At 41.7% G+C, this 25,038-nt stretch overlaps 1 protein-coding gene across 7 annotated transcripts in view; it reads left to right on the top strand.

Moving 5' to 3' along the window:
- The first annotated feature begins 2,651 nt into the window (after positions 1-2,651).
- ACOD1 (aconitate decarboxylase 1) overlaps positions 2,652-25,038 on the top strand; it is a 30,131-nt gene continuing 7,744 nt past the window's right edge. Inside the window, exons 1-3 of one of the 7 annotated variants that reach the window (XM_075046033.1) lie at positions 2,652-3,369; positions 16,585-16,665; positions 17,601-17,734. The gene's annotated coding sequence lies outside the window, so the exon portion shown is untranslated. Of the gene's footprint in view, positions 3,370-11,487; positions 16,666-17,600; positions 17,735-25,038 lie in introns of those variants that run through there. The other 6 variants (XM_075046026.1, XM_075046032.1, XM_075046030.1 and 3 more) reach the window with 6 other exon arrangements.

The raw sequence follows: 25,038 nt of genomic DNA, 5'->3' as shown, positions 1-25,038 counted from the left end.
GCAAACTATTATATAGTATATTCAACTTCTTCGTGAGAAACTTCACAGGGCAAGAACACATTTTATCCCTGTTCTGACATAAAAGTGGTTGTTAACATTTATTATTTCTTCTTTCAGTCTGTATTGTGTGAAATGGTATAATATTGCTTAGAAAATGCATAATTATATATGACTGAGTTATTTGCATTTTTAATACTGAATTCAGTGAAATACTAAGCCTCCTGAATAAAACCAGCAAAAGGAGTGAGTGATCTAAACTGAACCAGAGGCTCAAATATGCTCATTTAAGCTTCACAATCTTGCTTAGAGCATGCAGGAAAAAAGGGTATGGTTAGTCCCACAGCAAAGTTTATTGCCTAAGAGTTGGGAACTCTTCACATTTTTGGGCCTTGAATGCTCTCTAAAATGTGTGCAGTGCCGTAGGTTTGACTTTGACAGTCAATGGATGGCTACTAGACAAAAACCTTTCCTATTTCTGAATCATTGCTCAGGGAGAAATTATCAGGCTCAGCATTATACTCAAGTAATACCAGGTAATGTTGCCAAAGACTTGAATTGTGCGTTATTCCACCCAAAGACAGAATAACTCAACTCCTTCTAAACAGAGTGCTCGCTCTCTGCAAACTGTCTCACATACTGCATATAGCTGGGCAACAGAAATACACAAATTCATAATTTCCATATTTCATGTGAATTGTAATAAATGGTATCTGTGAAGTTATATCTGATAATGTCTGCTCACAGAGATTGTTTTGCCTGTGTGTTTGCATGTACAGTTGAATACGTTTAGCTGGAACTGCATGTTCTAGGAAGTCCAGTTGCGATGAAAATACATGTGTTCAAGCATGAAAGATATTGAAGAATCATAGAATAATTCAGGTTGGAAGGGACCTCAGGAGGTCGTCAAGTGATCAAGCACTTTCCTCCTGCCAGTGTGATAGACATTGTTCTGAATAATTTTGTGAGGACAATGCTCTGCAGAGCCTGGGGGAGAGGGAGGGAAGGAGGGAGGGAGGGAGGGCAGCCATTAGCTGTGTATTCCATGTCCTTGGCCAATACAGAGCTACAGCGTGGCTGAGAAACATAATCAAGTGAGCAATTAGTGAAGTTGAGAGCTGTATTAATTTCTTTCAAGCACCTTTGCAAAAATTGGAAGGCAAAAGGTACCCTCTCAATGTCATGGTGACATGCAGGTTGTTTCTGCCTCAGTGAAGAAAAGCATTGAAGGGGACACCTTTCACATGCATCTTGAGCACCACTGAATTTGGAGGACACAAGAAAAGAGGCTGTGCACTTTATGCCAAATGTGGAAGTACTCCCAGCTGCTTCTTTTCAGGTGATATCTAGGAAAACGTGATCCTTGATTTCCTGTTTCCCTGCTTTGGTTAATTATCAGGAAGTCACAGCACTGTCTGATACCAACAAAGCAGAGGACAGCTATGTCATTTCATAACATGTAGTGGTGTGGTATTTTACATGGGCAACACGTGAGTGTTTTATCCTGTGCTAAATTACTCATAACCCCTATGGAGCAGTTTTAAATCAGGGTTCTTTTTGTGAAGCCGTGGCTCTCTGAAATTAATCTTCTGTATCTCTGTGAAATGTTTCATTCACATCTTCAAATCTTCCCTTGGTGATTTTCCTATCTGTGACCAGAACTTTGCAAACATGAGTAGAAACTACATTGATCTTCTACATTAACCATCAACATGGATCAACAGCCTTACGCCGTTTCCTAGAATTCAACAGTATGAGGATTCAGCAAAAGAGCTTCTCCTAATAGGAAAAATGCAACTTATTATCTAGCTAATTAGGATATCAAAAACAACCTCTACTCCCACTTCTTATCAGCCTGCCTTCCTGTATGGTTGGTCAGGCTTCACAACAGGTTTTAGTGGGGAAAAAGCACGTTTTTTGGAGGAAGCTACAATGAAAAGATAAGAGCATTGGTTTGCAGAGGAGGAAGGTAAGAATTGTCCCTAAGCCTGTTCCTCTGAGAAGCTAATCACAAGGGTGGTAACATCCCTCGACAGAAACTCTATCCAAGAGAAAATGCTTTTTAATGAAATTTTCAAAATTTACAGGTCTTACTTGTACCCTTTTCTTAGAAAAATGTGTTTTTAAAAAAGGAATTAAAAATGTACTGATATAATTGTTCTTTTCAACAAAGTGGTTCTTCAGTGGTAAAAGAGATAATAATTACATTGGTGACTGTGTGTTTCAGATTTATGTATTTGCTTTAAGCTGTGATTATTGGAGGTATACTGTTCACTAATCTAGCACTTTTTACCTAAGCTCGTACCCTCGATGGCAGAACTGATTGTATTGGTGTCAAACCCTGCTTGTTTCACAGCCTTTGTAAACTGATAAGCAATATTAAACTGTCAAGGAATCAATGGCTTCACAGTGCTTGTACAGTGCTTCACAGTCCCCTGCTTCCTCATGTCCCCCCAGGGTATCATTCTTGAAGGATACTTTGAACACAGTAGAGGTGGTTCCAGCTTTCTGTTGGGCTCCACAGTTAAGTATCTGTCCACCAGACTTCATCATCTCTTGACACAGACTGAAATGAAATTAATGAAGTCTCATTAGAGGCTCAGTGTTCACATTCCCACCTGGAAGATGAAATCCAATTTATATACACATAAAGAGAGAGACCCTTTGTTGTTAGGATACTCAAACTTGTTTCTCCTTTGGCCTCAGAGCACAGACCCTCCTACGCGGAGGGTGGAGCTCCACAAGCTCTTAGCTGCTCCAGGCATCCTGGAAAATACTCATCCTGTCAGGAGCTTGCCAAAGTGCATGTCACTGATGGCTATAACTAGGTTCATGCCAGTGGGGACATCTGGGAGTGAAGGCTGTAATTAGATACTCTTAGCTCTTGCAGGCAGCGTATCTCAGCTGTGCAACCCATGCCAGAATGGGATGCTGGACCTCTATTCACTGATACCCTCCCTGACCTGCCACGTAAACTAAAGTGTCACAGAGAATACATTTCTTTTCACTTACTTGGCAGGGGAAATTATTTGCTGCCTAACTGCCAAAAATCTCTGCCTAGGGAGTGAAATAGCAGAAGTCAGCCTCTGCTGGGGCCAAAGTTGAGTTTTCCAGAACATTTCCTTCAGCCCTCATCCTCAGCAGTGTTTCCAGAACTACTCCTACCCGTTACCCACGGCATAAGCCAACTTGTTTTTCTGCTCGGACTGAGTCAAGCTTGAAGAAACTTGGAATCAACTTCATCAGGTGTAGCTGATGGTTCCCCAGCTTCCAGACGTGCCGTGCTAATGAGATGTTACTGCCCAAAGTAATGAAAAGCAGCTGTTTCTTACCTGTAAAGAAAAACTGAGAGTTGCTGCAGTTTGTTTGGAGGTGAGTTTAGCAAGGTTTTCTTCCTTCTTAGAAAAGTTCACTGCATGTATTTTGCTCTTTAGTTGGAGAGGCCCAAGTAGGATTAAATTAATGCATCTAGAAAATTCTGAATGTGCTGTCCTGTTTTGAGTGTTTACATAGAGGGATTACCACTCTGCTTTATAGGGATTTCTGGTAAGATATCATCTGCCTACAATATCTGAGGGTTTCAGTCATGTATGTAAATATAAATAATACATTATTGCTAAAAATGAACATATCAACAGAATAAATGTTTGAGAGACTGTCAGGATGTTTAAGAAATATATGAAATCAAGAGTGTAAGTGTTTAGATTTAATGAAGTTTTAATGAAGCAAATGTCTGAATTGACAGAAAAATCACAGCCACTTAATTCCAGCAGCCTACAGAGACTTTAAGCCCTCAAGAATATAGGATTAGATTTTAAGAAGCTCTCCTCTCCTTGTATACCTGTGAGCTGTTGACAAACTAAAGATTATTTATTAATTACTTATGAACTAAGCACAGAAATTATCTTTCATGTATCTGCAACAAGGCAATGGCAGAAGTATATGCCATAAAGTTTTGCTAGCCTGGAAAGAGTTATGCCCATGCAAAGGAAATTGATTGTTTATTTTCACCTTTTAATTTTTCATGTGTGTTGTGTTTGTACAGTTTTTGCCAAACTGGCTTCCTCAGAAAATGGAAAGCTTTCTTCATTGTTGCTTGTATTTTCTAACTGCATGCTGCGAGTCTAGACTGTATCAGAACTGAGTCCCCTAAATGAAATCCTTTCAAATAAAGCAAGCAAAAAAATCTGTTCATCTCAGGGAGGTTAAATCACATAGAAAGAAGTTGAGATTATAGGATGGATCTTAGTGAAGGGGAGGCTTATCTGAAAGGCGGGAGATAAGCATAAAGCCTGCAGTCATAGTGACAAAAAAGGCTTCTGGAATAAGAAAAGATCTCTTTGTAAGTCAAGACACTGTCTGTGACTGACAGTCCGAAAAAGGAAAAAATTAAAATTGCTAAGCATAAGGCTTGTTAAGAGGGAAGAGGAGAAGGGAAGAAGTGAAATATATAGCTAAGGAAAAGCAAAAGAAGTACAGAACAATTACTTCTGTATTTTATGAGCCTTCAAGTTCATTTTCTCAGTATTTTAGAGGAGTACAATAGCTACATAGCCAGCTCTTTAATACTATATATAGATAATAAATGTGGTTATTCAGACCTGTTTGATAGTGGAGTGACTTTAAACAGTAAAATACTTAGCAGTAACCTACCCAGGTAACCTCTCTTCCTAACCTCTCAGCCTCTGTCCTCAGGTCAAGGCTGATGTGGCTGTCCCCTCAATTTCTACTGGAAAAAGGTGGAGTTTGGATCACTGCCATTTGATAACAGGAGATGTACTAGTAGGGCATGTTCTGATTACTTTCTCCGAGAAAACTGTACCTTCTTCCTTTTATTGTACTGGTGCTTTTCTCCATCATCTAGAATGAATATATTCAATGCACTTGTTTGGGTTTTTTTGCTTTGTAGTAGGAAAAATTGTTTGGGAAGCCATAGGAGGTGCTTACCTACAACCCTAAGAACTGGCATCTCTGCAGGTCTAAGAGGCCAGATTAGCCACAGTGCCAAATTAACTACACATCACGTGTCCAGAGCAGGGGTCAGGAGTAGGATGGACTGGAGGAGCAGATGAATGGAATGGAGAGGGTCTTCTGGTAGCTGTGCAAAGGAAAAATATTTGTAATTACGTTTAGTATTAGTACCTATGTTACCCACAGGAGCCCTTCAGAAGTGAGCTGGCTACGTTCCAGCAATACATATTTGATATACAGGTTGGGAAACATCAAGATAATCTCATCTATACGTATTATAATGACTGACACTCTGTAAAACTGATTGTACAACCACTGCCCAACTAGTTTTTCTCTGCTTAATGTAATTTATTCTTCTGCATAAAACCCTTTTTTCCCATCCACTGAGCAAAAATTGTTTTGCTGATATTGTGCTTTCTCTGTGAAAAATAAAATTTGGTTTACTAATCTCAGCTGGGTATTGTCAGTAAGCTTACTGAGAATTTAAACCTTACAGATCACACCAGCTTGAGCTAACACCTGCTTTGTTCTGTTCACCAGGCCCACATCTTATTTTGAGTGTTCTTGTAGGATTTAAACAATTCCTCTTCTCTCTCTATATTATATATATATATATAATATTCATCTTACCCAGAGCACAAATACTAGGTTCTATAAGAAAATTTATGCCACTGTAAGGATTCTTGGTTAAAGACAGAAAGCTAATTAGCGGTCTTAGCCACACAATTCCCACTCACATTAATTGGAGCTGTTTGCTAAATCTAGATGATCTAGATGATCATTGTAGGTCCCTTCCAACCAAAATATTCTATTCTATTTTCCTCAGCTTTGAGTATCTCAACCCTTGTTATTATGCAGATCATAAATCCATCCATACTACTTCTGGCAAATTGCTGTACAGGAAAGCATAGCTAATTTCATTCATTAATCCCTACCCCTAAAGCACAAACATCTACCACCTGAGCTAGTTAGACAGTAGGTAGTTTTGTGCTCTTTCAAGATGCTGTAGCAGACTGAGACGCGAAACACTGGTAAATGCACGTGAAGTCTGGATATATTTTGTCTGCTAACACTGCACAAATAAGCAAATATGTACTAATTTACCCCATATAATTTTTTTCTTAACTTCCACTATCCATCCTTGTTACATTTGAACTTCATAGTAGCTTACTACCCCAAGTTATAGTCAGATGATTTCTTGGTTGTGTTTTTTAATTATTATTTTTGTGTGTGTGTCATGTTTTAACTAGTCTGGGAGTATCACGTTCAGTGTCATAATTGTGTTAAGATTCATAGTAATTTTCTTTAGAAAGGACTCAGAGTATGTTCACAGTGCTCTGGCTGGGCAAACCTCCTAGCCTGATGTATCCAAATGAGGACCCAGTCAAATATGCTTCAGCTGGGAAATGCCAGGCACCTGGTTGTCTGGGAGGTAATGCTGTTTGTCCCTTTCTCACAGCTGAGAATCGTGTCTGGCTGTGGAAATACTCCTTTGCCCCACTCTTGTTCAAACCATAAGTGCTAGAAGCTAACTTGTTTGAATTTGCACTAAAGTAATACATTGGCATGCATTTGTCTCAGCTTTTTTCTGACATCCTGAAGAGTTTCCAGGCATAAATAGAAATGACTAAAGGCAGTAGTAGAGCAGGGCTCAGGTTCAGCGATTTGAATTATTTATGAGTGAGGACTCTAGCAGGGACAAAAGAATGGGCTTACAAAGCAGCATTAATATACCTTGGGTAGTGAAGCAGTAGGCAAGGATGATCCTGATTCAAAGCATCGGAAGACAAAGTATGAGCAGATTGTAATGCCACACTGTGTGCCAAGTGCTGGTTTTAAAGTGAAAAGTAGTTTCCTTTAGAATCTACCGTGAAGAAATGATATTCCAAAAGCCAGGAAGCAAATCTTTCCTGCTGAATCCACATGCAAATGTAAATATAGAAGTTGTAATTTTGGTCTCTCTTAACTCAGTGGCAAAGTTCCCTGTGGTTTGAGCCAGGTTTTCACCCAGCATGCATGACTGACTGCACTGTATGCATGCCTTTCTGTATATACTTCTTTATTTCATCTAAGCGTTTCCTAGGGGAAGATCTGAAATTTAATTTCCCAAACAGTACAGTGACTTTCCTTCAAAATTTACGTATGTGGTGTTGCAGGAAAAAATCACCACCTGTTTGGCAGTTTCTGTCAACCTTTGCAACTCAGTAGTTAAATCACAAATTCTAATCAAATTCTTTAGCACTGACTTCATAGTGATCTTAGAAATACCCTTCACTAGTCAGGTCTGTTGTAACTGAATTAATCTAGATGAACCGTGTCCCTTGCTAGATGCAAACATTGGTGCCCTGTTTCCACAAAGCTTTAGAGTAATAGCAGTGTCTATTAGTTTGTACCAATAATGTACCATTTTAGCACTATGAATATTGTGATAGTTTCTATTATGACCTTAAAATAGTAACTTTTTAGGTGCATTTCTCATAGCATTTATCAAGGACAAGACTTCTAAGACTCAGGGTAATAATTTCAGCTGTTTAGGACAGGTGATGTAGAAAAAAGTGTAAATATGTGCACTATCACTTTTAGGTCATGCATTTTAATATGATTTTGAACTTAGTTTTCTTGTGTGTTGTTCTTTCTATTATCACTCTTGTCTGTTGTCCATCATGCCTTTCTTTAAGGGCAGCACTGTTAATATAAAGCCTTAGTCTGGCGAGATGTTAATTGCCTACAGTTTCAGTAAATTCCTAACAAAACTCTTTATACTGAACTAGCCAAAGACAACAGCATCAAGTATGTGACTAAGCTGCAAAATAGGGGTGGCAAGATGGCTTGTTTTCTTTTTGAAACTGTGACAGGACCATAATGGTAGCTTATTTTATTCCCTGATGCTTTGCAAGGGGCAAAGTTGGTATTTAATTTTATCGTAAATAATTTTCAAACGATGAAATTTTAAATTATTCTTTAACATTTACTTTTACAGTATACCACCCAAGCTTTGGTTCCCCTGGTGAGGGTGAGAGCCATGTCCCTGGGAGCAGTAGGTGGCAGTGCTGTCTCTGCTCTCTGTTTTTAAGGCACTGCAGTAGCACAGCTCGAAGAAGCCATTTCACGAAGAATGTTCAATAGTTCAGGTTCCTTCAAACAAAGGCACTTCTGCTTATGGGCAGTGCCAACCAGCCTCATCAGGGTGGTGTGAACTTACCCTCCAGACTCAGAACAGTAGCAGTCTCCATGTGAATTCCTCCGAGTAATGCACATAGCATTCGCTCCAGTCTATGTAGTAAGGAGTGTAGCTGTATAGGTATGTAGCAAGAAGTACAAGTGACTTTTCATTACTTTTATTTTTAACCCAATTTTTATTTACCTAAAAGTGAACGAACTGCATATCTTTACTGATGCTGTTGGCAGCCTTCACTGGCAGGTGCAGTTGCCATCTATTCTTAGAGGTTAAAAAACCATGGTACCACTGTCATGCAAGTAAAAGGTTGTTCCAGAATCACCTGATTAATTAGCAATCACTTTTATCTCAGCTCTTTTCTCAGCAGTAAATACAGTAGCAGTGTCATTGACAGGAGCAAACACTACTAATGGAATAAGGCTAGTGCTTCACCATGTAACTATAAGTCCATCAGGAAGGCAGCAGATGAGATGGCTGGCTAGGACTTTGTCTTCTCCAGATCTGCAAATTCTGTTTGCAGTTCATGGTTCTGAGGTCAGGGGAGACTGGCTGGCTCGTGTCCACTCTGCTAATGCTGGGGAGCAGGTTGTCTTGCAGATAGAGCTAACTGAAGTGGTCCAATAAAGAACCAAAACACAAGATTAAAGATTAAGCAATGTAGATAATCAGGGGTTCAAAACCAGAGCTCACCACCACACAGTCTCCTGTTTATCAGTATGGATATGCCAAATAGGACATCTGCTACCTGCAAGGAGTGGGGACAGGACTGGAGGAGAATGGGAGCAGGGACAGAGTGACAGCAGCTGCCTTAGCTTGTTTGAAAGTGGGGAGTAAGCCAGAAGACCAGACCTCATGATGAATGTGATGATGTACATCAGGTGGGGTCATCCTTTCTTTTTTTCTTCTCCTTTTTTGCCCATATTTTGAATGACAAAGACAAAAGCAGAACCAGTAAAAACAAGAAATGTCACCTGTGTGTGGCCTCTGTTATTCCAAGGGGACTCACATAACGGATGAATTAGGCCTCTGGAGTTCAAGGGAAGTAAGATAAAAGGCACAACTATAAACTGAGAGAGTAAGTGAAGTAAAATATTTTTCTTTGAAAAGATGAGATGTGAATCACTGAGGTCAACAGTCTCAAGACATGCTAAAACTAGATGCCTACATAATCATCAAAGCATTTCTGTCAGTTTATTTATTATATAAATATGGAACTGGTTTTATCTCTAGTTTGGACTCCTCAAATCGGACATCTGAGTTATCTGATGGGCGATATATTTGATGCAGTGTCACCAAAATAAACAAAATCCCTGGCCTTTTAACACTACGCACTGAAAAGACATACCTGTCAAGCTGGAGACACTTGGAATTTCCCCCCAAGATTAATTTTAAAATTTATCCCTCTAAGTAAGGTTGTCTTATGAAATGCATTTTTCAGAAGAGGTTTGGATGAGAAGTAGTATTTTGGTGAATCAGCTAAGTCAGTCGTTCATTCCGTAAGGGCAGACAGAAGTGGGAGAAGGAAATGAGCAGAGGATGTTGACCCAAGGCTCACTGCCAGGACCAAGAAAGGGGAGATTGCTTGTGCATCATCCTGCTTTGGATTCATAAAATAGATAGGCTGCATCTGGCAGGGGGGGAACAGACAGCATCAGCACAGATCAGTGTTAAGTGAGTGAAATGAAATCAAATGAACACACACACACAGAGGCCTGGAGGAACTGCAGACCCATCTTCAGGATTTTGTTCTTTCCTATTCCATGTGTCGGTTATTACTGTCCTTCCCATTGAATTATCCCTATGATAAAAATACACCAGTCACAACTTTGTTTCACGCTGCTGAATCAGGATGGCAATGGCTTTGAAAATGTGTGACCGACAACAAAACTTCAGAGCAAAAAATACATGGAGCCCAGCGGGGAGATATGGGAGAGTCCCGTCTAAGGTAGAGGAACCGCTTATTTTATGATGTGTCTGCAAACTTCAGCATTCTCACACACAAACTGAAAGAAGATGCTAATGTTAAGCAGAATAAGGAACAAGTTAAAAAATAAACCCTGGTACATGTCACAAGCGCTTGTCAGTGCAGCCTTCTGTTAGTTAGTTCACAGAGGCAGTGAAGTCTTTTGAAGTTTCCTCTCCCTCTTTAATAAGTCCCATTAGAACAAGTAGATCCCAGCTTCAAAGGTAGCAGGGCTTGTTGAAGAAGAAAGCTGCCCGCTCCTCAAACCACGGATGGCAGCTTTGTGTCCCACAGTGGCGGTTCCCATGTGAGGCTGCACAGCATTGGCAGGGTGGGCGTGATTATGCAGCAAGTTCTGTGCTCAGATCTCTTTGAAGGGCTTACGTGCTCTCCCTAAATTGTTATTGATCCTCTCCATTTGACACGACTTCTGAAGACCTGAAAAGATACTCCATAAAGCATACTTCTTAGCTTGATCCCTCACCTGTAAAGTCTAAATGAATCCATAGACTTGCTGCATTTGAACTGTTTTGTCTATTTCTTTAGATAACAAAGTTTTATTAATTGAAGAAATTGGGATATTTTCTTAATAAAGGCCTGTAAAATTTTTTTGGTTCTATTAGTCCTACAAGGCTTTTCCCAGAACCTCCCTACAGTAAAGGAAGTAGGGAGTTTTTTATAAGAAAGTTGTAGTGTTTAGCTTGTCCCCAAAACACTTCACTAGAGAACATCATTAATAATGGCATTTATTGACTATGGAGAGACAGAAGGTTAGGTGCATTTCAGTATTTTCCAAATCTGATTCATTGATTCTGCAGCCTGTCACTTCTAGAAAAGTTTTCCAAAAAGAAAAAAAAAGAATCCTAAATACCACACATCTCTGCTTCACTTTAACTCCAATTTCACACTTCTGCAGTTTGAATATGAACACGACTCATATTTCAACAAAAATTTGCTGTTTGTTATACTTTTCTTCTGATATATTAATGAAATTGTATATCTCAGTGTACACGTTTCCCAGCTGGTGACCCTACTTCCAGTATTAGCAACTGGATTTCCATCATGCTTGAGCAACTACTTGCAAGTGTTGCAATCCCATTTGCGGTCTGAACTGTAAGCCTGGGAATCACCTCTGAAGTATGACTTATTCTCATGGGCTTATTTTCATGGTGCATTTAGAGACCATCTGTGCAAATCTAGGAAGCTTTCCAGAATACAAAGCAGATCATGAGCGGTGTGTCTGATAATGTGTCCATGGACAGTGTGTTCACAGATGCTTCTCTGGTCTTCAACAAAATATTAGTCAAATAGCAGTATTAGCATCTGACACTGTTCTTGTTAAAGCCATTTTTCCAAGTAGTATTGGGTTCAGGTAGAGATAATTCAGGCAGGATGGGTGAGCTCAGTAAATGGTGAAATCAGAAAAAGGGAGGGATGGAATGAATCTCAAGAGATCATCCTCCACTCCACCTCTGCACTGAGGCAGGATAAGAAACCTTGGACTAATCCTGGCAGACATCAGCATAATACACCGGTAATGATTCCAGTGAAAGAAATTCCGCAATATTCTTATGTGTGGTATTTTAAGGTTTCAGTACCCAGTACCCTTCCTGTTATAAAGGGGTTTTTTTTCACATAAACCAAGAATCTTTGGCAAATACTTAGCAGATTTCTTTTTGTCTTCTTTCTCAGTGTATACAGCAAAGTTGCTTAACATCCTCTTCTTCCTAAAAATACACAGATTGTATTTCTGTATCATGTACCCACATGTGGTGCACTTTCACATTAAAGCTAAGCCAGTCTGAAGGTTAGCTGCTGCCAAAATGAACCACCCTACTTTTTTCCCCATTCAGCCAGCCCTCATGTGACTGTGATGAACCAGTTCAGAGGATAAAGTGGAGAAGCTTTTGGTTCTTCAATAAAATTAGTTTTCTGCTGACTTAGTTCATTGAATCAAGCCCAGGGGAGGGCATCAGACAGGTGTCAGTGGTTGGACTGGCTTAGCTATGATGTGAAACAGTACAACCTCTCTTTTCTACGCTAAATAAACCTCCTTGCACCTCTTTCACAGGCCATGCTTTCTAAGCCTGTTATTGTTCTTGGGCTCCTCTGAATCCTTTCCACTTTTTCTGTATCTTTTCCATACATGCTGCATTTAATATATTTCTGTATCCAGAGAATGTTTAAAATGTATGATTCAGTTATGAATGAACAAGCCATCAGGAAAGTTAAGAAGATTTGCTGTTGCTCATATGCTCTTCTGCCTGTTTTTCCGTGCCTAATTTATGTGTGCCATTACCGTGACTTTGCCTATCTGTGTAATAATTATGCTTAAAAGGTGGATGGATAAACACAAGCGTGTCACCCTGTTCCACGCTTTTTCAGTTTAAGAAATGTCATTCCTATCTGCACCCTTCCCTATGTGGTCACTGCTCATGTGGCTATCTCATCATGTTTAATTTGAACTTAGGACATCATCCAAATTTCAGCAGAACCTCAGGCAAGGGTATATCTAGGTGGAGAAGAAAATTTCCCTTAAGTTTCCTTCAGTTTTGCCATGTGTATACACTGACCTACATTGAGAGTAGGTACATGACAGATCTCAGTCAGTCTTTCATGTAATATGAACTCTTTTGGGGTTAATGGCTTTGTGCATGTGTAATTTCGTGGCAATCTATAGGAATAACATGTTAAGATTTGCTGTATTCTGTCTTTTAGATATTTATTAATAATTCATATTTCCCAGTACGTATTCACTCCTGATTCATATTAATATAGTTCTCTCAACACCTGATCTAGAGTCTTGAAGTATTTGTTTCTTTCATTTAAAGCCATCGCTACCTGAAGTCATGTAGTCAACTGAGAATTTAAGGTTTTATTATAATAGTTTCTCGCTCTTATCACTGTAAAAATGTGGAAGATGTGAAGCTTGAGGATACAGAAAGAGCAAAGTTAAGCAGTAAAGGTCCGAAATATATGTGGTCTTTTAAACCCATCGTTTGTTAACAATTGCAAGGTTGGAGTCTGTGCTAGGGTGTCTGCTGTGGATGAAACCCCCACTGTAGAGAAGGATGCACCAATAATGACTCCATCATTGACTGTCTAGCTGAACTTGTATCCTACTGCAGACTGCGGTAACCTGTGAGTTCCTCTATCCTATGTAACCAGGTCCTGTCTGAGATGAGCCAACTTGTTCAGAAATGCCTCATCTGAAGGTAAGGATTGCTGGGCTTTTTCATGTCCTTCCCTTGAAGGCTCTCGTGTGGCTCTCAGACTACAGAAACAGCAGAAGCCTATGGGCAGCCTCTGGATACACTGCCTTTCAGGCTCAGAGATGATGTGGATGATGGGGACCTTCAGGCCACGTCTCTCCACTACAGGCTTCCTTGTAGTGTGATGATATGGAGGAAGGAACCCCACTCACCTTTATATGCTGCCCACCCTCCTGTGAGAACCTAATGAGCTTTTGAAGCCCATCTTTCCATATCCTTACAGGGATTTCCCGGGGACTGACCATACCTGTGTCACAGCCCAGAAGCAGATTCTCCAATTCAGCTTCCTCCCTCAAGCTTGCACTTTTTTTCTTGAATGTCCCTGAAGCTCCAGGTCCTCTGTCAGAAACACCAGCCCTCACGGAGATCATTCAGGCTCATGACTTGTGGGACGGGAGAGAGAAGAGGGCTCACCATTTTCCAAGTGCCACATCCAGCACTACCAGCCCCATCGTGATTTCATTCCAGCTTGCGTCACACACAGTCTGACCAAAGATCACCATTTTTCAGCATCAGTGTGGCATCCACTCCTAGGGCATAAACTGGAGTGGACTTTTTTTATAAAATTATGGGAAGTTGGCATCCTGCACTGGTTTCAGGTGAGACATGCTCCCAGCTGACCTACAAGAATAGAGTGGAAGGAAGGAATGAAGAAAGGAAGGATGAAAGGATGGACAATTTCTCCACGTAAAGATGGGATATAATACCAGGCAATAAATCTCACAGGACGCTGGCCATAAATCTATCAATATCTTTCACTTGGAGTCACAGTGAGTAAGCTCACCATACCTCTGACTCTATCTGCACGGAGCATCACATTAAAATATATTGCATTTCACCCAGTAGATAGGAATAGATACTTTCCTCCCTCCCTTAGCCATGGTTTCTTTCCCACCTTTTTCATGAACACATGGAGAATATGCAGAGGTCTGACCACAAGGCCTTTCTCCTTCTCCCAGACTCTTGAACATTTCCCCTTTGCTGACCTACAGTCTCAGGGAGGGCTTCATGGCACAGGCCCTCCTGGGATACAGGAGTGAAAGGCGAGTCTGGATGCATGATGCAAAACTGCAAACTTTGGAGCAGCTACCTTAACAGGTACTGGCTAGCAAAGATGTCTGTACCTACAGGAAAAGTTAATGTGTGAGAGCAGTCTGACCCTAGGAAAGAATGATGTGCTTGAGATTTTTGGCTTGGTTTGGGTTTTTTCTTCTCAGCCACAGCTCAAGAGCAGTCATCAACATGGTCAATTCCTATGTTGTGTCAAACCCCTGTGTCAAGAAGTCTCTGGCACAAAGTCAACTCACAACCTTCTTACTGCGTCTGAAAGAGGCGGGCAGCATTTCTGACCAGAAACGATGGCACTGACAGAACAAAGTCTGGATCAGAAGACAGATAGCACAAGGCTTGTCTGCCCTAGGTCCAAGAAAACAGAGGGAAGGAGCTGCTGCCACCATTGCCAAGCAGCTCCTTCTCCAGATGTGTCAGACAGCTGGACACAGCCCCCATGGGTATTTTGAGTTTCTCTCAGCTGTCCAGAGGACCAGGAAGAGGCAAGCCAAATGCTGCCAGCAAGGAAAATGAGGGCAGACAAAAAGCCATATAACCCTGGCTCAGGGAGACACGTGGAGCAGCCTGTGTTAGTGCCTGCCAAGGGCCAACACCAACCGAGTGATCACAGACTGCACGTGGACTATGGTAGAGGGTGTGGACCTTACTGATGTGCCAAACTTGGTACCGATTTAGGCTCAGCTACAGAGGCTCTCTGGGCCAACTGGTTACTCCTCCATCAAATAGCTCTGTATACATTGACCAGCTCCTTCTAAAACACCAAAAAATTGGAGCAGTTGCCCTTTATTTCATGGAGGTTAGTTAAACAGAGGGGCCTCTCCTGTCTCAGCTTGCTGCTGCTAAGGGAGGCACGAGAAGTTAGTGCTAGTCCTCCCTTCCCAGGCAGCAGGGATTTATTCAGCTTCTCAGCAGCACAGGAAAATTCTGTGTTGTTGTAAAGCACGTTTCTGGGGGCTGGGAAGAGGACACCTGGGAGGAATCAGGGCACCTTAGAAAGTGCGAATTTATAAGGGCTTGGGGTCTCTTTCTTCCCCTTCTTTTCCTTTCTTCCTCATCTTTCCTTTCCCTGCCCCACAAAAATGTGCTCTTCCAGCATCCCTTTGAGACAGGTCATGTTTTATTTCCATACAGCCACGTTATCTCTTTCCTCTCCTCCTCCACCCTTGCCAAGGAACCATCCACCTTCCCTACTTGATTTCAACTGGATAGGCTTCCCAAATTTGCAGGGAGTAGAATAGCATGGGGAAATATGCCTGGGCCTTGTTAGCACAGGAGGAAAAGGGGTAGTGCAGGGCCGGGCTGGGCTTGGAAGGTGGAGGACAGTCCTGTTGCTGAGGACAGTAGGGCGAGACAGCAGGAAGCTGTGGGGAAAAACCACTTCTCGGCATCAGTCACCCCGTTCCTCCTTAGGAGCCCTTCCTTTGGCAGCAACAGCTGCAGAGGAATGCAGAAGCACAAAACAGTGATCAGGCTAAAACCCACTCAGCTCTATTTTTTTGTTCATAGGCAACACAGGCAGCAAGCTGCCTCCTAGAAGTTGCTGCCCAAGGCAGCTTCCTGCTTTTCTTATGCAGTGAAACAGCATTGCATTGGCCCTACCCTGTGTGCTGCTGCTTGAATGGTGTGACTTACAACCTGCTGCAATTGTGCTGGCATTTTAGGATGTGCCACAACATTTCAGTATTCCTTCATTTGTGACTCAGTCAATTAGTTGGGGGGGGGGGGGGGGGGAATGCACCTCCTCTCTCTTCTGACTCCCCCCCCCTCTAAGTTTAATAAAATACCATACCAAATCAAGGAAGTATAAAAGGAAAAAAAATACCTAAAGAAAACACAGACTTCAAAATAGACTTCAAGACTGCCCAATTTGATAAAGAATGGAAATAGCCAGATCACAGAAATGGAGAAATCTTCCAATTATGGAAAAGAGGAATAAGATTGGTTTATTTGCTTATTATATTAAAACCAAAGTCATAGTGCTGGCATTGTGCCATGCAGAACAGTTACCTATGTCAGTAGGATAAGCTGTGTGAGTTGGTGGTACCACTAACGTATATTCTCACTGAATATGACCTGAAGTAATTTTTTAAATATAAAACACCGTGACTCAAACAACATTATTTTCCTTACAGCTAACTCTATTGCTCCTGTAGCATCCAAGGCCACGTAAGGAGGGCCTTACAATCTTCCAGCTACTGCAGGGAACGAAAAAGGTAAATAAAATACTGTCCACTACATCTGACAGTAGGTACCATTTTTAGGTGAATAGTTTTAAACCCTGTTGATGCTGAAGAGTCAACATGGATGATCAAAGGTTACAGAATCATTCCTTTCATTTTGTGAAAGTAGTTATTTTCCTTGATTTTTAATGTTTCCTGCATCTGTCTTAATCTACTATGCTGAAGATGAGTAATGTTAGGGAAAAAATAGTGTCATTATAAATTCTAAACCCCAAAATTCTTCAAATGCTACTTATGTAAAAAAGGACCAATTTAAATCAAATCATTAGCTTCTGCTTAAATGTTCAATTAGAAAAATGTAATAATAAAAATATTTTATGTATTCACAGCTCTTGTCTTCAAATCTAACTTTTCTTCCGTTTTTGCTGTTATTTCTCCCTTTCATAAATGTTGGTGTAATTAAGCCCATTTTCTCTTTAGAGGTGAATATACAATCACACCTAGAAATTCCTCAGTATGTTTTACAGTCTGAAACATGTAATACTCAATCTCATGACTAAAAACTACCATGGCATGTTTTGTAATTGCACCATAAATCAGAGACTGCCATATTTAAAGTGTAATTTTAGGCTGTTTTTCAATAGGTTTTGGTACTTTTAAAATGTATTGGGGTGGAAAGTGCATGATCTAGCTACCTACAATGACAGATTAAGAAAAAAGTCTTTCTCCAGTTACTGAATTGTCCCAAAAGAGATGCTAAAGGGCAGTGACATGTGTGTAGCTCATGGGATAACCAAGCTGCCTTGGAGAGCTCAATGAGAGCATGTTGTCTGAGCAGATGTTGCAGTCCAGAAAGTAAGAGGGGGAAAAAAAATCAACCCATGGTGCAAGCCTGCAGAATGAGCAGTCCCTTAGCAACAAGTACTCTGTGGCTTTTGCAACACGGTTCATTGTTCAAATCCTTCCAGGGGGTTTATATTTGGGAGGGACTAAGCTGAGAGGAGGAGAGTGAGCATCGGCTGTGAAAGCTGGAGGAACACTTCTGCCAAATCACACAGCATCTCCCAGTACCTGTCTCAAGTGCTTCTGCAGCTGCTGACAGGTAAATTATAGACTCCCACAAAATTAGGTGAATCTTTCTCCCAGAGCCTGTTTCTGTTTGAAGGACAATGTTTTATTATTCATTCTGCTATATGCTGTAGGTGTTATTTTAGCCCTTCCAGTGCATACAAAAGTTTGTAATGTCATCTGGGATAATTTCCTAGGGGTTCAAAATCCCTGAGTAATAGTTTAGATGCAGAGAGACTCTTTTGATTAATGTTGAAGCTTGTCATATACTAGATCTTGATACTCCATCTCCCCACTAGACCACCACCACAGGCTTGCTGTTATGGCCTGACATCTGGGCTTGCTCTGAAATGATCAGGAGGGTGTCTTTGCTGGGTCCTTTCTGCGTATGATGCAGCAGCCCAGCACACTGACTAAAGGCTCGTTTGTACCACCGGAGTTCTGCTGATAATTTAATTAAAATTGCCACATCCCTCACATACGCTCACACTAATTTGGTTTCCGCTAATCAAACTCTGAATTTATGCTAGTCAAGTGTCGTGGTTTAACCCCAGCCAGCAACTAAGCACCATGCAGCCGCTCACTCACTCCCCCCCATCCAGTGGGATGGGGGAGAAAATCGGGAAAACAAGTAAAACTCCTGGGTTGAGATAAGAATGGTTTAATAGAACAGAAAAGAAGAAACTAATAATGATAATGATAACACTAATAAAATGACAACAGTAGTAATAAAAGGATTGGAATGTACAAATGATGCGCAGGGCAATTGCTCACCACCCGCCGACCAACACCCAGCCAGTCCCCGAGCGGCGATTTCCCCCCTCCGCCACTTCCCAGTTCCTAAACTAGATGGGACATCACATGGTATGGAATACACTTGTTGGCCAGTTTGGGTCAGGTGCCCTGGCTGGGCATGAGAAGCTGAAAAATCCTTGACTATAGTCTAAACACTACTGAGCAACAACTGAAAACATCAGTGTTATCAACATTCTAGCACTGCACCAGCTACTAGGAAGACAGTTAACTCTATCCCAGCTGAAACCAGGACATCAAGTTTTATCATCTCCCCAAATGGCACAAGTCCTGTGATGACATCTGGCTGCATTTTGGCCAGTTAATATACTCAACATGACTGCTCTTTGATTAAGAGAGCAATGTGTGCTACAGGCTGCCCCAGGCTGCCAAACCCATCAACAAGGAGAAGTTATGGCAAAGTTTATGCATGTACGGAAAACCTATGTGATCTCCTTGTCCTGGTTTCAGCAGGGTAGAGTTAATTTTCTTTCTAGTAGCTGGTATAGTGCTACAATTTGGGTTCAGTATGAGAAGAATGTTGATAACACACTGATGTTTTCAGTTGTTGATAAGTAGTGTTTAGACTAAGTCAAGGATTTTTCAGCTTCTCATGCCCAGTCAGCAAGAAGGCTGGAGGGGCACAAGAAGTTGGGAGGGGACACAGCCAGGGCAGCTGACCCAAACTGGCCAAAGGGGTATTGCATACCATGTGACATCATGCCCAGTATATAAACTGGGGGGGACTGGGGGTGGGGGATCGCTGTTTGGGAACTAACTGGGCATTGGTTGGTGAGTGTCGAGCAATTGCATTGTGCATAATTTGGTTTGTATATTCCAATCCTTTTATTATTGTTGTCATTTTATTATTGTTATTATTATCATCATTATTATTTTCTTCCCTTCTGTTCTATTAAACTGTTCTTATCTCAACCCACAAGATTTACCTTTTCTTTCTGATTCTCTCCCCCATCCCACTGGGGCAGGGGGAAGTGAGTGAGCAGCTGCGTGGTGCTTAGTTGCTGGCTGGGGTTAAACCACGATACTCCTACACCTGCTGCTATTATTCATACTGGAGGTCATGCCATATAGAAATCCTACGGCCACCTGCTACTAGTCCAGGTAACATTATTTCTTTAGAAAATAGGGTGGGAAGCTACAGTGGCATGAAGAAAAGCTTTGGGAATGTGGCTGCAAGGCATCCCAGGGAGAAGTGGTGGTACCCCAGAGTACAGAGGCAGTTCACAGGGGACTGGGGCTGGCTGCGTCACCTTCCCCTACACCTCCTCCTCCTGAGCTCCAAAGCCAAGGCAGTCGAGTGTGGTGTAGCCCCTTGCGCTGTCAACATCTGAATGCTGGCACTAGTACTACAGTTAAAGGCTATAGTATGGGTGAGATCTAAATTTTACACTGGGTCAACAGGAATTTCATGGAACTGTGGTGTCTTCTCACATTGTTATAGTTCAGACCCCTTCACGCTATGCCATAAACGATGTCGAAGGGGCTTGCCTAATCATTCAGTGACACATTCTTTGGCTTCAAATATGCTTTTGCTGCTAGTGGAGCAGCTTGAGCCCTGTTCACGGTATGTCTATACTGAAATGATCAATCTGTCTTGAATGAGATCCTACATGATTATCCCAGTTATGTCTGGTACCTCTATCTTACAGCTTATTTAAGCAAATCAGTGTCTACATTACAAGTTTAAATGAATTGCAAGGACTCGCCTCTAGGAATAGCACCACTATTTTATGAAGGCAAAAAGGACGGTGTAATGCAGACCTAGTGCATTGACTCATAGCAACCTTTACCAGAATGTGGCCTGGCACTTCCAAGATTTGCTGTGGGAAGTTCAAAAAAGGGAATCAAGGGTGGTGTAACTTTTCAGAGGTTGCACTGCCATTGTTGCTAGTTGTGCAAGTAAGTGAATAAGAGAACTAGTATAGGCTAGAAATTTCCAGAATTATACGTTTCGTGGTGCAGTCATTGCCTACTACATTTGCTGTGTATTGTTGCTGGCTGGGGCAGTAACTGCTGTTGGGGTGAACATGGGAAGGTAGTCTCGGGGAAAAAGAGGCACAAGAGACTATAATGATAGTGGTGCAGAGTTACGGGATCCCAAGATTTATGGCTATAGGGCTGCTAACAGAATTTAGATCAAGCTACACATTCCAGGCCATTCGCTAAGATTCTCACCTCTTCACTGTACTTAAAATATCCCAGTAGAGGGAAAAGGAGCAGGTCCTGCACTTGTAAGGCATTTTCAGACCCTCAGCAATAGCAGAGGCTCTGTAAACAGAGCACATCATTGGCACCTGCCTCCCGTTAGCTCATCTTAGTACAGCCCATGAACAAAGTTACATCTTAAAAGCTGGCTTAAAGAAAAGGAAGCCTGGACTCTGTATTTTGTCATCATTTTTTATATTTCTTTAGAACAAAAGGAGCATGAGGCTAAGGCCAAAACTGCTTTCAGTTGCAAACATACAGCTTGCAGGTGTGGGCAGAGTTTAGCCTAAAATAACTGGAGGCAAAAGAAAGAAAAAAGCAGCTTAAAAATGTGATGTCAGCAGGAGAAAATAGACTCTGTGGGGCACTGGATTTCTAAAGCCTTGTTCTGTAATCAACACAGCTCATTACTGTAGCTGCACATGAAGTTGCAAATGGCATTTGGATGAATGCATTTTGTCTTCCCATCATGCTCGCTAGTTAACAAATTGTCTGCCCAAATTGCTGAACCACACGTATTGTGTCAAAGAAGAGGAAAGCAGCAGATTCCCTTTGTCAGGCTGGACAGCCTGTGCCAAACTCTCAGTCACAGCTTTTCAACCTTCTGTTTAGACCCCTACGAATTCTCCTGTGGAGGTACAGGACTTTGCATAGATGTGACTTCCCCCTGCAGTAATAATGATGTTGCTTTCCTTTCCCTCCCAGTATCCAGTGTACACCTGACTTCGAGATCTGCAGACCACATTTTGAAAATTGGTCTCCCAAGCAATTTAATTTTGTGCATTTATGGTTTCACTTCATTCTTTTTTAAAAAAGGTTACTTTCTCATAATATCTCAGTTTGGTCCTTAAATAGTACTGACATTACTATTGCAATGCATGGGACCATCCATCCTGCAGTCACGGCTATAGAAGGAAGTGACTGTGTATCTGAGATCAGCTAGCAGCGTGTGACCGCACATCATGTTGCAAGGCATATCAAAAGTCCTGGTTCCCATCTGAATTCACTTTGGAGTCTCTACATGGGATTAAAGGCAGCTGGACCTCTGCACTTCTTTCCTGTAACAAGTGTTTCAAAGTGTTTGGGGGGAAATACGACGTAGGCTGTAAGCTGTTGTATAGACCTTGTTTTGAGGTGTGATGCAGGCTGACAATGCAGTCCTACACGCTGACACTACACTATGCCTTCTAGAGATGAAAAGGGCTACGGGCCATTTTTGCCTCATTCTGATTGTGGGCTTTCCAGTATAATGCTACCTGTATTAGAGCAGTCATTAGAGCAATAAATTAGATTAATCAGGAGTTGTGTTACTGCATACTTTTCTCATACTTTTCAGCTGTTCAGCTGTATTCACTGTTCCATCCATTGGAGTTGTCAGGGGAAAAGAAAATTGTCCCACAATGCTTCCTTATGCTAGGAAAATTCCCCTTAAGTGGCTGTGGGGCTGTTGTGTCTCTTTTGTGCCATCCAGAAGCACAGAGGGGTCAAGGACATGCAAATTTCACTTCAATCTCACTTGAGGAGGAGGAAGAAATGAGAATTATAAGTGATGGTAAAGGAAAAAGACAATTGAAAGAGAACTGACTTTAGGGTTTGAGTATCTTTTATTTAAGATGTAATTTTCTGGTGGTCAAACACTGTCACAAGTTGCCCAGAGAGGCTGTGGAGTCTCCATCCTTGGAGATATTCAAAACCCAGCTGGACACAGTGCTTGGCAACCTGCTCTGGTTCGCCCTGCTAGAGCAGGCTGGTTGGACCAGATGATCTCCAAAAGTCCTTTCCAACCTCAGCCACTCTGTGATTCTGTGGTTCTGTGATTTAGATATTTTCTTCCATTTTTCTGGAGGGAAGAATGAACTGAGATAACGAAAGTGAAATTTAACAAAATCTTTCCCTGTTTCAGCCTAATAGCATGATTTTACCAGCACCAATTACCATTCTTCAGTACATCCAGGCTACTTCTGAGGTTTTCCTTAATGTGGAAATGAGGCGGCAAGGAAGAAGCACTGAAGAACATTCCAGTTCTGTCTCCCCATGGGGTCAGGATTTGGCCAAAGCGCATGTCTCACCCAGGAACTAGGAAATGCTGCTGGGATGGTTTATGTAGATGCAGATTATACATGTGTGAGTGAGGAAGCTGTAGCATACTCATAGAGAAATGTATGTGGGAAGAGGTTTAGTAGCCGTGCTGAACAGCTGCTTATATTTAAGAGAAAGACAGGAAGAGGTTTTAAATGGAGCCTGCACATAATGCAGGTTAGCCCATAAGAAATGTGTATGTGTTTGTAGGGTTGGGTTTTAGGAGTCCTGGGCCTCAGGCTCTTTGGCTACATCCATGAATAGACACACAACTGCTTCTATCATTTAAGGCACTCTCTTATCCAGTGCAATTTTTCAGAATCAAGTTAGGCACCTGAAGATGATGTCCATAAGCAGAGCTGGCTCAAGGCACAGGCAAAATAGGCAAATGTCTGGGTTAGAGCTTGCTGGGGAACAGCTGATCCCCTCCCAATTCTTTTTACCTGTCTGTGCCCTCCTAAAATTTCACAGAACACTTCTAGCCCCATTTCTCTCTTCCTGTTTGTGCTGCTAGATTTAATTTTCCATTTCTGAGGCAATGAAACTCAGTTTTGCCTGACAGCTGAGAATCCCTAAGCTGTCTGTGGAGACAGGCTGGACCAGCTCAGAAAGGGGTCTGCTCAGCATCAGCGCTGGCACGAGGAGAAGGAGGACTATGTGTCCAGGGACAGGAGCAGGGAGAGGACACAGCCTGAAACACGACCTTACAGTAGCCGCTCAAATCGATGTTTAACTTCACCTGTAGACCTGTGCTGGTCTCTACCTGGAAGCACTCAAGAGTTAGATAAGGCTTTATAAAATTATTTGAGGCTAGGGTGAGTAAAGAACTGAGGTTCCTGAAGTTTTAGGCAGCACTTAAGCATGGAAGTGCAAGACTGCAATTCTGAAAAGACTTGATACTTTGTTCCCTAATCCAGGAGGTTCCCAAATTTCAGACATACATTACCTTTTCACTTCAGAATCATTCAGTGGCCTCTACTTATGCTCCTGTGGGGTCTGCTCCCTTCCTGATGGGATGGGCAGGGATTTCTCACTCACCATCTTGTAGTAGTCTGAGATTCCCACAGAAGCAAAATCCCTAAACTCGTGGTGGGAGAAGTGCCTCTTTCCTCAGAGAAGACATCCTTGCCTGAGATGCAGAAAACCTGATAGTAGAAATGATGGCCTCACACAGCAATTCATGCTTTTAAAACAGTATTAACCTGATGACCTCTTTTCTCCATGCTACCAAATGTAAGACACTTGAATTAATTTATCAGTTTCTACCTGGTAATAAAATAGCACATATATCAATTTACACAACGTGAATGTGACTGGCAAAGTCCTGTCACATATGTCCCAGCAGTTTATAGTACAGTTAGTCAGAGGAAAGTTGAAAGTGAAGAAAAAAGGAACATCTCCAGGCAGAGGAGGAAATGGGCAGGACAAGATGAGCAATAAAAAAGGTCTAATATTCCTTCCCCCACCCCAGACATAAGCATATAAATAGTGAGAGTGATTTCCCCTGATCACTGGCTGCACTTGTTTGCTGCACCTTTCTGGGACCATGCACCATCCCTCCAAGATGTGGGCAAAGGTACTGTCTTGTTTCTTGGCACTGTAAGATGCACTTTTCTGTTTAAGCTTTTGTATCCTCACTCTGTATGTTTCAGTAGCCGTGCATCACACCATGGAATAAGCAGTTCACCTGCTTTAAATGACTTGCGTACCTCAAAATAGTCTTAATGCTTTAGTACAAAGCTGAGTGAGAACTTGTCTGAAATAATGGGTACAATTCTGGTCACCACTGCCAGAAAAGAGAAATCCTATCGGAACAACGCAATGAAAAGCTACTAGTGTAGTAGGGGTGAGTCTGCGTTATAAAGGAGAGAGCAGCACAGTTTGGTTTGTTTAACTTAGCAAAATGAAGGCCAAGAGGAAATATCATCACTCTGTGTGGCTATGTGCAGGGGAGTAGGGGAAAGAGAAGGATAAGGGGAAATGGAAAGAGACAGTTTCCAAAGAGGGAGAAAAGCTATGTTCAGTAATGCCTATATAAAAAAGTAAGGGTGTGTATAGACTGGTTGTAAATAATATATGCCTCTACAGGGAGAAGTTTCTAATGGTCGGAGAAGGGAAGTTCTAACAGAGATATCAACAGCAGCTAACACCATCAGCCAAGAAGAAGCAGGCTGAGTTTGCATAATGGGTCAATGCTCAATAGGAAAGCAAAAAAAAAAAAAATTAGAAATATAATTCCCA

This window comes from Buteo buteo, chromosome 14 (assembly GCF_964188355.1).
Source record: "Buteo buteo chromosome 14, bButBut1.hap1.1, whole genome shotgun sequence".
NCBI classification, from domain to species: domain Eukaryota; kingdom Metazoa; phylum Chordata; class Aves; order Accipitriformes; family Accipitridae; genus Buteo; species Buteo buteo.
The sequence above is the reverse complement of the archived record's forward strand: the minus strand, read 5'-3'. Positions and strand labels throughout refer to the sequence as shown.